We start from the raw sequence: 14170 nt of genomic DNA, 5'->3' as shown, positions 1-14170 counted from the left end.
ACTCGCACATGCACACACCCAACTCCTAAGGGAGCCCTGAGAGGTTCCACCAGTCCACTGCCTGGTCAGGGCGATTATTTTAGGGATGGACAAGTTGCCCAATACAGATTAGTGATACAGAAATTGCTGGAAGCTTCTGGAAAAGAAGTTCTTTCCTCAAGAATGATGGGGAGGAGTGTCTGGGTGGTTCAGTCAGTTAAGTGTCGGACTGGGGCTCAGGTCATGATCTCATGGTTCATGAGTTCAAGCCCTGCATCGGGCTTGCTGCTGTCAGCATAGAGCCTGCTTCAGATCCTCCGTGGCTCCTGTTGTCCCCCGAGTGCACTCTCCCCAAAATAAATAAATATTAAAAAAAAAAAAGAATGATGAGGAAAGAGCCCTCACCACCAGAAATAAAAGGAGACGGGGGAGCATAGAGGTGATAGCATGGGCTGGTGTGAGGTCTCACCAAAAACCCACTGCTCGGACTTCTCAGTTACACGAGCCAACAAATTCTGTTTGTGAAAGACACTTTGAGGTGGGCTTTCTGCTATTTATAACCAAAAACATTCTAACTCATCCCAAGAAAACCTTCTAGTTCATGCACACTCTTCTCTTGGCTCAGAACCTTCTCCGCCGTTTTGTTTCTAACTCTTGCTCACTTTCACCCCCATGCGTCCGGATTTCTGGGAGGCCTTGCTGGGAAGGCCCCCACTGCTCCCTCCCAGCACCCAGATTAGGTGCTGACCCTGGGGGCTCCCGGTATTTCTCGGACGTCTCCCGTGCTGCCCTTTCCACATGGTCTCAGGATTGCCTGCTTTTGTGTGTTGTCTCCCACACATGGGAGCAAAGTTCCTGGCACAACTCAACACCTATTTGGGGAATGAGCAACTAACAAGGGAATGCTGCTTATAAGTGGAGGCACTGGGATTTGAACCCAGGACTGTCTCCTATGCTGTCCAATACCCCCACTTCCCAGAGATCCTGCCCCTTGAACCCTGCCCAAACAACCTACCTGCCCATCTGAGGGCAGTAGGTGTCCTATGGCCCAAACTTCCTCCCCTGCAGGGCCTTGCCCACAGGATTGGCTGTGGCCATGCCTCCTGACTTGACCAAGACTGGTCACTTCCTCTGAGTATCACACTGAATCAGTCCCCATGCCGTAATGAGAACCTTCAGCATGTCCCGCCTGGTGACCTTTCTAAAGACCCAGCAAGCCTCATGCCAGGCCCCAGTTTGGATGCTCTGCTTTCTAGAAGTTCACATGGGATAAGGCCAGACCCTTATCCACGTGACCGTCCATCAACTAGTCAAAAGTAGCTGTCTCCATTCCCCGATCTGCCAGCCAGTCCACTGCTATCCAGTAATGGGACTTTTAGACTCTTTGCCATTTGGTTCTACAAATATTGGCCAGGGTCTGGGGTGCAGGTTGGCGGTGGGAAGAAGAAACAACAAATTCTTGAGATTTGTAGGAAGCAGAAAACTTCCTGACCCCTGTCATTCCAGCCCATTGTGACAACGTCCTGAGGCAGAGGCTCCAAAGCGGGGGCACTCAGTTCTAGAAAGCTCTCGTGGGGCGCCTGGGTGGCTCAGTCTGTGAAGCATCCAACTTTGGCCCAGGTCGTGTTCTCGCGGTTCATAAGTTCAAGCCCTGCACTGGGTTCTGTGCTGACAGCTCAGAGCCTGGAGCCTGTTTCAGATTCTGTGTCTCCCTCTCTCTCTGCCCCTCCCCTACTCGCTCGCTCTCTCTCTCAAAAAGAAACATTAAAAAAATTAGAGAGCTCTTGAAAGGTCCCCTTGGTCTCCAGCATTTAAAGCAATCTGATTAGGAATTCCTCTCTCAGGAAGCCCCCATGCTAATGCAGTCAGGCGAGCGACTCCACTCCGTGACAATGGAGTTTGTCTAGTTTGTCACCCCTGGTCCCACCCTCCGTATCCATGCCTCTTCTGCCGCTACTTACCTTTCAGCTCAACCCCGCACTCACTCACTGACTGCAGGCTGTCAGGCCGTGAGCTCAAAATCCATGTGCTAGTAGGCCAGGGTTTCTTGACCTTCGCACTAGTGACATTGTGGCCAGATAATTCTGTGTTGGGGACCTGTCCTGTGCATTTCAGGGTGTTAGCAGCACATTCCTGGCCCCTACTTACTAGATGAGTCCACTCCCCCAAGTGTGACAACCACACATGTCCCCAGACATTGTCAAATGTCCCCTGGTATGCGGAATCACTCCCGTGGTTAAGGGCCATGGCAGAAGGAGTGTACAACCATTGAACATCTACTGTGTACGTGCCAGGCACTTGGCACACATCACTTGGTGATGGTATTGGGGGGGGTGGTTATGCCTTACCAGCCTGCAAGGTTGTGGGGGTGGGGAGGCTAGGATTTGGGGAGATTAAGGATATAAATTGCTCAAAGGCACGCAGCTCCCTGTGGGATTTAGGACCAGGGCCTCCCCACCGCCCTTCACACGGTGCTGTGCTGCCTCCTAGTGGGGGAGCGAGGCATGTCCGCAACCGGCGGCGCTGGCCTGCCTTCCCTCCTTCCCTTCCTTCCTTTCTTCCACCTGGAGCCAGTGGGATCTAAGGCAGCGTATAAAGCATATGCCGCAGAACGGAAGGGGGTAAATATATAAAATAGAATCACAGAACATTATAAAGAGAAAAGAAATCCGAGACGAGGAAATACACAAAATGCTGAAGGCGGTGCCAGGGGCACGTCCGGGCATTGAAGGTGCGCAGCGCCAAGGGCTCCGGCTCTTCTCCCCTTTGGCGGATGAGGAGCTTGCACAGGACGCGGCGGAGCTTGGGAGATGAGCACCTCTGTTGCCTGCCCAAGGGGGCTGGGTGTGACTTCCTCAAAGTTGTGTCCCCAGCACTCTGCCCAGGCCCTGCAGGCCTCCCCGAATCCCGCTGATGTGTCCTGACCTGGTGTGCATGTGACAGCTCGCCCTTCCTCAGGCGGCCGTCTCCCAGCCCCACTTGCCTCAGTAATAGCGGTAGATGTTGATGCCCACCCACTGGCACGTCCCTGGTCAGGTCCCAAAGACCCCTGCACCCTGGCAGACTAGGGCCACCACCTTCCTTAGTCGGGGTTCATTGGTCCCCCTCCGAGTCACTGAGGCCAGAGACCCACCGCTCTGCGTCAGTGGGTGGCTTTGCCAGGTGGTGTCGCCAACACCCTTAGAAGTTACTGAGCAGGATCTCACGGGTTCGTGGGATCAAGCCCCACATCAGGCTCTGTGCTGACAGCACAGAACCTGCTTAGGATTCTCCGTCTCCCTCTCTCTGCCCCTCCCTCCCTCCTTCTCACATGCTATCTCTCTCTCTCTCTCTCTCTGCTCCCCCCCTCAAAATAATAAGAAAACAGTTTTTAAAAAAAGAAGAGGGGCATCTAGGTGGCTCAGTCAATTGGAGGGACATCCAATTTTGGCTCAGGTCATGATCTCACTGTTCGTAGGTTCAAGCCCCACTTCGGGCTCTGTGCTGACAGCTCAGAGCCTGTAGCCTGCTTCACCTTCTGTGTTTCCCTCTCTTTCTGTCCTTCCCTGCTCAACTGTCTATCTTGGTCTTTCAAAAAATGAATAAATGTTAAAAAAAATTAGTTATAAAAAATAGTTACCGAACACAGACAGGATGGTCCGGGTTTCACCTCATAGATCTGAGAACAAAGGGCCTCGGGCGCCTGTTTCCACCTGCTCTTCTGGCTCGTTTCTTCCTCTGAGCATCTTCCGATGTGAGAACGGCTTTCCCATCACGGAGCTGTATTTGGATAGGGCCCTCCCATTCTCCGGCCAGTGCCGGCTGTAGGGCTGCCCAGACTCCTGGGGGATGAAAGTCTGTTCTGCCGACCAGCCCAGTGCCAGGACATTGCTGGGTCAAGTTCTAAGGCTCAAAGGACCAAGAACATGTGCAAATATCACAACTCCTCCTCAAATCCACAGTCAGGGTCATCCCAAGCTCTGTGCATCCTCTGGAATAGATCTTGTCTTACTTTTTACCATACACCTCAGACTCTGACCTGGAAATACAGAAATCATACCTTGCTCCCCTTTCTGCCTCTTCCAGTCCCCCCCACACCCTGCCAATCCACCCTCCTGGCAGGGCCACTGTACCGCCAGCCCACACAGGCTGCCATGCAAATGTCCAGGGGTCACAGTTGCTCCTTAGCAGAAGAGGGGAACTGAATGCTGCCAGATCTCGTAAGCATTTAAGCAAATCTGGAAACCTGTCTCATAATTTTCTAGGTCTTACAAAGCTCTTTGCAGAGCGAGGAGAACAGTCCGGCATATGAGCCTGTTTGCCCCTGGAGGAGATGGAGGCCGTAATCAGCCCGAGTGGTGCAGCCTCATCTGTAAAGTGGGTCACTGACATCCAGGGGGACCACTGGGTATAAAGGATGTAAGGGGACACCGACGGACATCACTGAGCCACTGCTCTGGGCTGGGCACTGTACTCAGCCTCCCCACCCTTCTCCTACGTTCTGAACCTCACAGAGGTGGCACACGCGGGAGGTGGGAGAGCTGAGCTCTGGGCTCTGCGCCTGCACATCTGCCGGGCCAGCCCCCGCGCCTGCTGCCTGCCAAGGGGAGGGTATTGGGTGAAGGAGCTTACAGTCCCTGTGCCCTTTTCAACACCACCTGGCACTACGCGGGCAGCAACGATTTCACAGGCTAATGGGGGAGCCTTGCTCCCATCCAGGGATATCAGGTTCTGGTCTGGTGAATACAGGATCGATGACATCTGATGACAGCAAACTCCATCAGGAGGGAGGCGGCTCTCTCTGAGAGTGATTTCCGGGTCCCTGGCAGGTTCACATCCCGGAGCTTCGCTGAGCCAGTTACGGTCACTGCCAACGCCTCCATTACCCCATCAGTGCAGGTAAAAAGAGTGTCGGCACCCTTACTCCACCTTGGTCCTCCCCTGGGAGGGCTGGGAGGTTGGGGGTGGGCTGGAGTGAGCTTTCTGTCTGGTAGTTCAGTAGCCATTTCCCTCCCATTCAAAGCAACAAGCACTTCCAAAGAGGGTCTCAAGTTTGTAAGGCATCTTGCTGGGCAAAGTAAGTAGCTTGAGGCTAGAAAGACCCAGGAGGCTGGTACTCAGCCCCTCTGCCTCCCTTAGGGAAGCCTGGGGCTGCCCTGCGTGCCCCCCCTCCCACGCCATAAGCGGCATCTGGGACTTCACTCCTGTAAGGGCTCACTCTTTCTGTCACTTCCAACCCCTCTGCTCCTCCTTTGGAACAGGTACCAGCACACCACCCCAATCCGACTGATTTTCCTTCAACTGGCCTCTCATCTCACCTTCCCCCTGCCAACAAAGTCAAGGTCTCCCTTTCCACCTTCCCATTTACTCTCTATAGTCCCTGGGCTCTCACTGTACCAGGCAGAGACCAGCCCCTAACTGGGCAAACTGGAAGGGGCACTGGCCTCCATGGGCACACCCTCCTCTCCCCCAGAGAGGACACCCCCGTCTTCTGCAGTGTCCTTTGCTTCCTGGGCCTTAGACACCAGTGTCCCCAGGGGCTCCTCCTCCTTGTCTTCTTCCTCCACCCCTGCCCCCAGTGACTTCCTCTACGGTTCAAGCCCCAGAGCTGAGGTCAGATCCTAGTCCTGCTGCTATGGCTCTTCAAGGTCCTGTCTCCTTGGAGGCACCTGGAGCAGTGACAGTCTCATCCTCACATGGCCGTGATGAGGGTTAGGAGGTTGTGTGTGCAAGTGTTGTGGGGGCACAGGAAGTGCTGTGCTCACTCCTCCTGTCCACTGATGGCTCTCTTAAGGGCACCGTAAGGGCCTGCGGACCCACCTCCTGCAGGTCTCAGCCTGTCAATCTAGTCTCCGTAAAAGGGCCAGGCAGCTCTTTCCAAGATGGAAGTCTGATCGTGCCTGGGATCTTCCCCTGTTGTTGGCTCAGGGTCAAATTCCTGGCTGTGGCCTGCTGCCTTCCTCCCCAGTCTCATCCCGGGCCTCTCTTTCCTGAGTTCTCTGGCCCTGCTCCTTTGAGTCCATCCTCTGCCTGGACCACTCCTGCCGCCCCTCCCCCCCATCACCTGAGCTCACGAAGGCCTTAGTCATGTTTTGATTCTCATTGCAGATATACTCTTGATATATACACAGATACATACTGCTTCTCTTCCCCTCCATCTCAGTTAGCATGAGTCAATTTCAAGGTCTGATTTTTTAAATTAATCCCCATTCTCAAGTGTAGAAACCAAGACTCAGAGAGGTCTGGAACATTGCTGAAGGACACTGAGCTGTCAGATGGCAGAGCTGGGATCTGAACCCATGACTGATTCCAGATTAAAGGTGCCAGTGTCTGAAGCATGCCTCGTGGACTATCACTTCCTTCCCGGGAACCCTTAGAGCACACTCACGGTCCAGTTTTGGGTCTCACCCCTTCGCCTCCCTAGCCAGTTGGTGCTCCCCCAATCCTCTTCTTCACAGGGTCACAGGATCTTCTGGTTCCCAGAGCACCTGTGAAGGCTTCTCTGCCAGCACCTGTCTGTCCCTCCGCCCTGGACCCTGGCCTTTGTGAGGATGGGAACTGCTTGTTTTACATCTACATTCCCGCCTCTAGTCCTGGCTCATATTAGGTGCTCACTAAATGCTGAACAACAGACTGCTTGGGAACAACAAGTGTGGATTCTGATGGTCAGTCAGCAAAAATGTTGTGTTCATTTTGCTCTTGTATCCTGCCATGGCCCTCTGGGGCCCAGACCCTTGACCACCAAGGCTTTCCAGGGCCCGGGGGGGGGGCGGGGTCCCCAGCTTGAGACTCCCCGAATTCCTACCCTGGAGCTGGTGTCCTGGGTTTCCAAAGTCTGTTTGTGAGCCAATATTCCTGTGTCCCTGTCCACGTATGGGAAAGAGAGAGACACCTCATGATAATACAAGCCATCACTTACTGTGTGCTTCCCAGGCGTCAGGCTCCCTGTGACACTTGAATGCCCTCCACATTTAATCCTCAACAGCCCAAGGAGGCAGCCCTTTTATCTCCATGTCCAGCTCACAGATGAGGAGACCAAGGCACATAAAACTTAAATCACTTGCCCCGTGCCTATAACAGCCCCTTTCAAACTCAACTGGACTTGACTGACCTCTGACTGGGGAAATGGTCTCCCTTTCCCAGTCCCTCTATCTTTCCGGAAAATATCCATTCATCCATCCACAGTTAAATGTCTACGGCTGGTGTGAGTCCAGGCTCTGATGAACAAGGGCTTCCCTCTTGCCCTCCGTCCATGACCCCATAACACCACTGCCAACATCCAGATGTGCTCCTGGGGGTTATGTCAAAGCTGCAGTACCTTAGACATCCAGAGGACCCTTTGCCCCTCCCACTGGGCGGAGCCCTGACATTTGGGTCAGTGCTCCTTGCCAGGGGTCTCAGACCTACAAAGGCACCCTGGGTGTGAGTGAGTGCCAGATGCCTGCCTCACTTCTCCACGCCCCCCTCACCCCCGGCCATTGTCCTGGGAGCATTGGGAGCAGGAATGAGTGCTCTGAGTCTGAAAGTAAAGAAAAGACCCAGAAGAGTATGGGGAAGCTGATCTGAAAGGCAGACCCCCAGGGGGCCTCCCCCTTCCCTCCTAAAAATAATATTCTATAGAGCAGGAGGGTCATGAGGGATATGAAAGGTCATCTAGTCTTCCAGCTGGAAATGTCACCAGTTCGATTTATTTGGGTCACAAAATTATTTCTTTATCAAGAAGTAGGGCAGCCTGGAAGAGTGGGAAGAACACACATTTTGGTGTAAGACACACACGAGTTCCACGCGAGCTTCTCAGCAGCCTGGCTCAGTGTCCGAGAAATGAGCGAACTTCTCTCAGGCTTGGATTTCTCATCCATACAACGGGGATAACGATGCCTTCCAAGCAGGGCCGCGGGGACTAGACATAATACAATGTTTGTAAAGTAGTCAGTCCAAATGGCTGGCACACCAGAGGTGCTTCATAAAGGCGGCTGTGAGTGCCGGGACTGCCCCACTGGGAGCGCGAGGGAGAGTATTGCAGACTTTCTTGTCTCCCCGTGGCAAGACGGCCCTGGGGGATCGAGACTCAGCCTAAGAACCCAGACTCCACGCCACTGCCACTGCCCCTGTCTTAAGCCTCCCTGCTTGAGGCCCCCAACTGGGCCGTCTCTTTCCCAGAAGCCCTAGCGGTTCACCATCGCTCCAGTGCTGCCGTGCTCCCCATGTCACAGGGAAGTCTTCCCTCATCTAAGTGCAGACCTTAGGCCCCTGGAAAACAGCCTTCTTCGGGAACACATGGAACATGCTCCTAATTAAGCCGGAGCAGGGAGGTGGCAGGATAGTGGCTCAGGCAGAAGCCTGAAGTCGTGGGGACCCTTCTCTCTCACACTCTACGTGAGCAGTGGCTCTACCTACCAAAGGCTTCCAGGATCTAAGCACTTCCTCCCTCTGCTGCAGCCTCTGTGGTTTGAGCCCCTGTCTCCCGCCCCCCAACGCCCTCAGGGTCCTGCAACAGCTTCCGGACCAATTCCCCCTCCTTCAGCGCTTGGTGCATTCAGTCCTTCTCAAGCCAGACTGACCCTGCGACAATGGAATTCAGGGACCCTTTTCCCAAAGATGGTGCTCCTCCTAAAGCTGAAGCCAAAGCAAAGGCGTTGAAGGCCAAGAAGGTGGCTGGGAATGATGTCGACAGGCACAATAAAGGGGGAGATCCACATGTCACCCGCTCCGTGTAAAAGGGCAACGCCCCCTCGCACCACCCTCCCCTCCCTCCTCTCATCCCCTCTCACCACTTGTGTCAGTCCCCCACTAGAAGATACGACCTGATCTTTCTGGTCCCTGCCCTGCACGTTAGGGACCCCAGATGAGGACTTGCAGTGAGAATCGACGAGTGGGTGGGTAACGGCTCCTAAGTGCCCGCCCCCTCCGGCGGGATGCCGTCTAGTCCTCACAACAGCCCCAGGCGGAGGTTAGGAACCTTGCCTGAGGGCAGAAGTCAGTCAGTGGTGCGGCTGGAACTGGGGGGTCCCCAGGGGCCTGACTCCTCCCGCTCCTTGGCTTCACTTGGCACCTGGAGACGCTGTCGGGGAGGGGGGGGCCTCAGGGATTCCAGACGGCGTGGCTCGTGCCCTCAGATCTGGGGAGAGGCAGAGAAGCACACAGCAGGGCCAGGCAAATAACTGCTGCCAGTAAATACAATTTGTGTTGAAAGGGTTAGGAGCCCCAACAGCAGTGTGTAGACATTTCTGTGCGGCCAAAAAGAGGCGCCCGTGCCGGACTCCCGATGAGGAAGGTGCTGGAAAAGACTCGCAGAGGCAACATTTGAAGTGGACCTTCAAGGGTAGGAGTTTGCTGGGAGCCGTAGGGCCGAGGGAGCAGGCAGAGCACGGAGAGGAGAAAAGAAATCGATCTGAGAAGCTTTGAAAGCCACGACAGAGAATATCAGCAGTGTCAGAATTCCCCAGGTGTCCCCACGGCCCCAGTCCGAGATCAGCAGTCGGTGCTGGGTGTCTGACCTGACCCCCTGACGGGCTACGGGGCTGGCGGCGGGCGGGGGCCGACCAGACGCAGACGGGTCGCGGGAGGACGAGGCCGACCGAGGCACCAGTCCTCCGCGCACTCCCGCCCGCGGCGCGGTCGTCTCCGGGTGGGCGGGGCCCGGACGGCCTCGGCGGACCAGTCTCTAGGGAACGTCACGCACGGAGGCGGGACCGAGCCCGCCTGAGGGGGCGTGGCCCGACGAGGCTCCTAGTCCCGCCCCGAGAGAGGCCTAGGAGGGGAAGAACGGAAGTCCTTCCGCCTCCGCCCGCCCCCACGCTCCCTTCAGTCCCTCCCCTCAGCTCCGTGCGCAAGGTCGTGTCCCGGAAGTGAAGGGGCCATGTTGGTGGGTGACCCCGGGAGAGGTACCGGGCGAGAGGCGAATCCCGAGGAGTGGTAACGCGCGCAGTCCGCGGGTGAGTGAGGGGAGGAGCGGGGGCCCGGGGCTCGCCGAGCCTCTGCTCAGGGACGCGACTGGCGTCCCCCCCAAACCTGGCCAGGCGGGGGTCTCGCCCAGCCCGCTCTAGTTTTCCCCCGGGAGGCCTCTCCTGGGCCGCGCCCCAGTCTCCCGGGGCTCCAGAGCCGGTCTGTCCCCTGCCCGGGGGTCTCCCCATCTCTCCTCGGCCCAGCCTCAGTTGCCCAATCTCCGATCGACCTTGTTAATAACATCTCGCGTGACAATCGCCTCCAACCTCATAAAGCACTTTTCCTGTTGATTTTCTGGATTCATCACTCCCATTCCGGGAGGCCCTTGGAGCCGAGGGGAGCTCTTTTACCGTTGAGGAGAAAAGGACAGGGACAGTGGTTTGCTCTGGCTCGCGCAGAAAGTTGGTTGAGGCCGGACGCTGATGGCTAACTGACTTTGGGCCCAAAGTTCAGATCTTTTTACCAAATACCTCCCCCGTTCTATCTCATTTATTTTTGAAATAGGGGTGATCATTTCTCCCACAAAGGGACTTTGCTACTTTCATCCAACTTATTTTTTTGAGGCCCTTATCTGTGCCAAGCGCTGTGCTGGGAGAGTTTGTAGAGCAGCCGTGTCCTACGTGGTCAGGCCCCAGCAGATGGTAACTGTCCTTACAGAGGCAGGCAGAGTTGCGGGGTCAGGAATGCAGCCCCCCTTTCCAGCCCTGTGCCTGTGGGTAAGTTACTTCCCTGTGGGAACTTCAGTTTCCTCCACTTAAAATGGGCATAAGGACACTGGGATTGATGACAGAATGAGATCGTTGTCCTGTGGGGTGTGCTTGAAACGTGTGGTGTATAGTAAACACTCAGTAAGGGTCCCGGTCATTGTTAGGACCCCTGGCCACCTCCTGGGTTCCTTAATTTAAATGTGGTAATGGATGACAAAGCGTTTTACAAATGACAGTGAGTACTTGTGTAAAGGTTTATTGTTACTCAAGGAAGATGGTGGCGTTTATGCAAAACTAAATCTAATATTTATTGAGCACCTACAAACCAGGCTAGGTACCACTAGTAATAGCTGTCCCAGATAGAGCGCTTCTTTGTATGTGCCAAGCACTGTTCTATTTTTTTTTTAACATTTATTTTTGAGAGACAGATCATGAGTAGGGGAGGGGCAGAGAGAGAGGGACAGACTGAATCAGGAGCAGGCTCCTGGTTCTGAGCTGTCAGGACAGAGCCTGACGTAGGGCTTGAATCACGAACTGTGAGATCATATCCTGAGCCGAAGTCAGACGCTCAACTGACTGAGCCACCCAGGCGCCCCGCAAGCACTATTCTAAACACATTTACTTACATTAACTCATGTGATCCGCATACCCACCACATGGGGAGAATACAGTCTTGATCCTCACTTTACAGATGGAGCGCTGAGGTTAGCACAGAGAGGTTAAGAAACTTGGCAGTGTCATCATCGCATCAGTGGTGGTGCCAGGATTCAAGTATGTCAGAGAGTCCTGGGTTCACCGCCGCTAGAGCACCCCTTCCGTAGTGGAGTTCTGTTATAGATGCTTTATGTGTGTTATCTCATGCAGTTCTCAAAATAAGCCCATGTGGTAGGTACTCTTTAACACGTAACATCATCTGCATTTTATTGCCGAGGAACCCGAGGCTCGGAAGGGTTAGGTACGTTGCCTGGAGTCATATGGCCGGCAAATGGCAGAGCCAGGATTCAAGCCCTGGCCCTTCAGTGTAACCCGTCCTCTCTCAGAAGAGCGATCGAGAGGCTGGGGTCTACTCCCAGCCCTGCCACTAAGTCAGAGTGTGACCTTGAGGTCTCTGAGACCCAGATTAAGAACTGACTTTTTTTTAATGTTTTTATTTATTTTTGAGAGAGAGAGAGAGAGAGAGAGAGAGAGAGAGAGGGACAGCGTGAGCAGGGGAGGTCAGAGAGAGAGGGAGACACAGAATCGGAAGACAGGCTCCAGGCTCTGAGCTGTCGGTACAGAGTCTGATGTGGGGCTCGAACCCACGAACCGTGAGATCATGACCAAAGTCGGATGCTTAACCGACTGAGCCACCCAGGCGCCCCAGAACTCCTGACTTTTAGATAGTCTCTCTAGACCCTTCTATCATTCATTCTGATTCCAGGCTTCTGTTTTTTTCCCTTCTGCTTATAGCTTGACGTGCAGCCCCTGCCAGTCCCCCATGGCCCCATGGAGCCGAGAGGCGGTGCTCAGTCTGTACCGGGCCCTGCTGCGCCAGGGCCGAGGGCTTCGCTACACTGATCGAGACTTCTACCTGGCCTCCATCCGCCGTGAGTTCCGGAAAAATCAGAAGCTAGAGGATCCTGAGGCCCGGGAGAGGCAGCTGGAAAAGGGCCTGGTCTTCCTCCACAGCAAATTGGGGGGGATTATTTAGGATCCCCCACCTCTCCCCTCTCCTCCTAATTCCAAGGGAAAGAGTTCAAAGGTGTCTTCCACAGACACGCCTCTTTCCCATCCCTACCTCACAGATGCAGTAAGAAGCCTGAGGTAGGTAGACCCTTAATCCTATAGGTTTTTTTCTTCCTTTCTTTCTTTTGTTTTGTTTTGTTTTTGATACAGGGCACCGGGAGAGGGGATGCTTTCTTTTCAGTGACCATTTTTATTAGAAATCAACAGAGGAATTATAGATGGTCATAGACGTAAGTTTCCTTACTGAGAAAAAGCAGGCCTTGAGTTCCCAGCCCGGCCAGAATCAAATGATTATCAACCATCTTATTTCCTGGAACATTTTACATATGACAGTGTTCTAGAAGATGCTGGTTGAAAATATTAGAGCCCAGTTCCAGGCTGTCGCCTTCTGAGGGGATTCAGTTACCTTATGTGTCAGATCACATTCCCCAACCAGGACTGTATTCTGTTATAACACCGTCCGTAAACAAGCATAGTGTGCAGACTTCAAGGGACCGTGTCTGGGTTCAAATCCTGGCACTGGTGCTAATAGCCGCGGGATTTAGGGCAGATCACTAGACTTTTCCAAGCCTCTATCTTCTCATTTGTAAAATGGAGAGAACAGTACCTACTTTTTCCGGTTATTTTGAGAACTCGATGAGACCGTGCACACACAGCACTTGGAATGGTACTCTGTAGGCGGTATGTTAGCTCTGTCTACTGATACCGGGGTTAACAGGAAGTCCCTCTATAGCCTATGATTGTATTTAGTTCAGCAACTTTTCCAGAGGGCCTTCTATGGCCCTGGCATGTTCTGGCAGGCTCTGGGGTAAAGAGGAAGGATACGGTCCATCAAGGGACTTGGTCCAATGTGGAGATCAACAGAAAGGAATTCCAGTAGGAGCAGCGCCGTGCTAGAGGGTCCTGCACAGAGCTTGCAGATGGGGAGGAGGACCTAATTCTGCCCGAGTAGGCTGGTGGTAGGGGAACACAGATGGCTGCAGAAAAGGGAAAGTTTGAGGTGTGCCTCCAAGAGGAATAGAAGCTTGCTCTGCAGATGGGCAGGAATGAGCAGATACGGTGGTGCAAACGGTAGTCTGGGAACTTGGGTCCGCTGTGGGGAGAAGGCATGCGTGTAAGGCAGGTGGCAAGTGTGCAAGGACGCTGACTCCCCCCTAGTGAAGACATTGTGACATCTGATAGGAGGAGGACCATCACAGCTCTGGAAAGCAGGGCAGTGACGCAGAGGAGGGATTGTGGCAGTGGCCGTGCAGAGGGTAAGGTGGTGAGAGGGAGCGGGCAGGAGGACAGCGAGCGACCGAGGTGGTGGCATTGGCCGCACATGCATCCAGCGTGGCAACAGTGGGGCTTGGTGACCAGTTGGCTGAGGCTGGAGGCGGGGAGAGAGAGATGCAGGATAACGAAGGGGAACCACCACCGGGGTGTGAGGCTTGCCTGCTGGGGTAGGTGCTGTTCTTAACAGAAGGGAAAACAGGAGACCAGGGAAACCTAATGGAGGACCAGGGGGAGGGGAAGAGGGAAAGAGAGTTGGGGAGAGAGAGGGAGGCAAAACTTGAGAGACTATTGAATACTGAAAACGAACTGAGGGTTGAAGGGGAAGGGGGAGGGGGGGAAAGAGGTGGTGGTGATGGAGGAGGGCACTTGTGGGGAAGAGCACTGGGTGTTGTATGGAAACCAATTTGACAATAAACTACTTAAAAAAAAAAGAGAGGAAAAGTGGGTGGGCGGGGGGAGCGGGGAGCCCCATGTAAGGGCTTTTGGTTCTCAGCCACTTAGGTTGACTTGCAGACCCGCCTTTAGCAGTGGAGGGCCAGGGGAGAGGTGATGCCCGTGGG

The 14170-nt window shown here is 54.3% G+C and overlaps 1 protein-coding gene and 1 long non-coding RNA gene across 5 annotated transcripts in view; one reads left to right on the top strand and one right to left on the bottom strand.

Moving 5' to 3' along the window:
* Positions 1-7624: 7624 nt before the first annotated feature.
* LOC115303418 lies at positions 7625-9619 on the bottom strand. The gene is made up of 3 exons (XR_003914041.1): positions 9011-9619; positions 8730-8922; positions 7625-7858 (listed from the first exon to the last, which is right to left on the bottom strand). It is a non-coding gene; the product is annotated as an uncharacterized LOC115303418 (long non-coding RNA).
* A 90-nt stretch (positions 9620-9709) lies between these two features.
* MIEF1 (mitochondrial elongation factor 1) overlaps positions 9710-14170 on the top strand; it is a 14025-nt gene continuing 9564 nt past the window's right edge. For 2 of the 4 annotated variants that reach the window (XM_029953187.1, XM_029953184.1), the window contains exon 1: positions 12312-12413. The gene's annotated coding sequence lies outside the window, so the exon portion shown is untranslated. Of the gene's footprint in view, positions 9894-12111; positions 12197-12311; positions 12414-14170 lie in introns of those variants that run through there. The other 2 variants (XM_029953186.1, XM_029953185.1) reach the window with 2 other exon arrangements.

Source organism: Suricata suricatta, chromosome 10 (assembly GCF_006229205.1).
Source record: "Suricata suricatta isolate VVHF042 chromosome 10, meerkat_22Aug2017_6uvM2_HiC, whole genome shotgun sequence".
Taxonomy (NCBI): domain Eukaryota; kingdom Metazoa; phylum Chordata; class Mammalia; order Carnivora; family Herpestidae; genus Suricata; species Suricata suricatta.
The sequence above is the reverse complement of the archived record's forward strand: the minus strand, read 5'-3'. Positions and strand labels throughout refer to the sequence as shown.